The following is a 2707-nucleotide window of genomic DNA, read 5'->3' on the forward strand; positions in this document are numbered from 1 at the left end:
ATCCATCCATCCATCCATCCATCCATCAACATGTTCGTGCACATGACCAGTTGTAAATGTGTTCAGGTTAACATTTCAGACATTCTATTCTCTATGTTAAATGCCTACAGGACGTTCCTGCTGTTTTGTAGTTTGTATTTTGAACCAGCTAACAGCAACCAATGACAATTAATAACATATTCATAGACCTGAAAAACACACACTTCTCTGTCTCTTTTTTTTGTTTGTTTTGTTTTTGAGCACAGACGCGGATTTGTCAACCCCAAATATTTGGTTCTGACAAAACCAGAATCTTTTTGCAGCAAGTGTGCATTTGTGATTTTGGCGTATTTGAAGTCTATTCAAAAACTACACTTTAGTTTTCTTTTTCACATCACCTTAACTTTAACCTCAGTAGTGGTTTGCTGCTTTTAGAGCCCAGAACTTAAGTGGAGACGCTCCATTAGAATAACAGTAACAACTGGGAAACAGAGAGAAAGAAGAGAAAGAAAAATGAATTTAGTCTTTTAACGAGGCTTTACTTCACCGCTTCTTTTTTTTTTTTTAAACAGCCACGGTCATTAGCATAAATGTCTGTTGTGTGTTAACCACACGTCAGCTGCTGAGCTTAATGGGCCACAGCGAAGCAGCTACACACTAATTTCCTGACAAATGGTGTGTGTGTTTGTGTGTATTAGAGGATGTGGTTTTTTCTTTCCGCTTTTTTATTGTGTGTGTCAACAGATGCACACACACACGGTGGTGTGTATACTAGGCTACATGTGTACAGTGTGTGTTTCCTCGTGTCCATCCATCTCTCCATCCAACCATCCATCTATTTATCTATTCAGCCATCCTTCATCCATCCAACCATCCATCTATCTATCTATCCAGCCATCCATCATCCATCCACCCATCCATTTATCCATCCATCATCCATCCACCCATCCATTTATCCATCCATCATCCATCCATCCAACCATCCAACCATCCATCCATCCATCTATTCAGCCATCCATCATCCATCCATCCAACCATCCATCCATCCATCCATCATCAATCCAACCATCCATCTATCTATCTATTCAGACATCCATCCATCCATCATCCATCCAACCATCCATCTATTTATCTATTCAGCCATCCATCATCCATCCAACCATCCATCCATCCATCTATCCATCTATCATCCATCCATCCAACCATCCAGCTATCATCCATCCAATCATCCAACCATCCATCTATTTATCTATTCAGCCATCCTTCATCCATCCAACCATCCATCCATCCATCATCAATCCAACCATCCATCTATTTATCTATTCAGCCATCCATCATCCATCCAACCATCCATCTATTTATCTATTCAGCCATCCTTCATCCATCCAACCATCCAGCTATCATCCATCCAACCATCCAGCTATCATCCATCCAATCATCCAACCATCCATCTATTTATCTATTCAGCCATCCTTCATCCATCCAACCATCCAGCTATCATCCATCCAATCATCCAACCATCCATCTATCATCCATCCATCCATCCGTCCATCCATCCATCCATCCGTCCATCCATCCGTCCATCCATCCGTCCATCCATCCGTCCATCCATCCGTCCATCCATCCATCCATCCATCTATTCAGCCATCCATCCATGCATCATCCATCCAACCATCCAACCATCCATCCATCCATCCATCCAACCATCCATCTATCTATCTATTCAGCCATCAATCCATTCATCTATCTGTCTGTCCGTCCATCCATCCATCTATCCATCTATCATCCATCCATCCAACCATCCAGCTATCATCCATCCAACCATCCATCTATCATCCATCCATCCAACCATCCATCTATCATCCATCCATCCATCCATCCGTCCATCCATCCGTCCATCCATCCACCCATCCATTTCTCCATCCATCTGTCCATCCATCCATCCATCCGTCCATCCATCCGTCCATCCATCCGTCCATCCATCCGTCCATCCATCCGTCCATCCATCCATCCATCCCTCCATCCATCCATCCGTCCATCCATCCATCCATCCCTCCATCCATCCATCCGTCCATCCTCACTGCACTCCATCCAGACATCCGGGAATCCGGGAAACAGAGAAAGAAAACGGTCTGAAAAATGACTTTTGTCTTTTAACCGTCCTTTATTTCACCACTTCCTTTTTTTTAAACAGCCACGGTCATTAGCATAAATGTCTGTGTTAAACACACGTGTACAGTGTGTGTTTCCTCGTGTGTACTTTTTTTTTTGGGGGGGGGGTTGCAGTATTTGTATGCGTATATATGCATGAATCATCTGCGTAAACAGTGTGTACCTAGAGGCTCGGTGTCTTTGTTGTTGGTGTGTGGTATGATTTGATGTGTAAGAGGTGCGTGTGTGTGTGTGCGCTTGTGTGTGTGTTTTTTGTCAGTGGCTGAGTGTTGCACACACAGCTCTTTACTGGCACACACCAATCAGACTTGTTTGAAATATGAGGTGTCTACTATAAATTCTGCTGTTGAGGCTGCTCAGTGTGTGTGTGTGTTTGTGTGTGTGTGTGTGTGTGTGTGTTTATTGAGGGAGAGCAAAGAGAGAAAATGAAAAGAGATAAAATGTGGACGGTTGCTTCGCTGTAGTGCCCACAAATTTCTGTCAGGAAGCAGTTTTTGGAGAGTGAATCTCTGATATGTGCCAGCAGCCTGGGTGTGCTTTCTGCCCCCTCCCCCAC

General features: G+C 43.6%; 1 protein-coding gene across 4 annotated transcripts in view; it reads left to right on the plus strand.

The window, feature by feature from the left end:
- Window positions 1-2707, plus strand: part of LOC103397916 (transducin-like enhancer protein 4) — a 33698-nt gene that overhangs the window by 3180 nt on the left and 27811 nt on the right. The gene's annotated exons all lie outside the window — the stretch shown is intronic.

This window comes from Cynoglossus semilaevis, chromosome Z, assembly GCF_000523025.1.
Source record: "Cynoglossus semilaevis isolate Cse_v1.0 chromosome Z, Cse_v1.0, whole genome shotgun sequence".
NCBI classification, from domain to species: Eukaryota; Metazoa; Chordata; class Actinopteri; order Pleuronectiformes; family Cynoglossidae; genus Cynoglossus; species Cynoglossus semilaevis.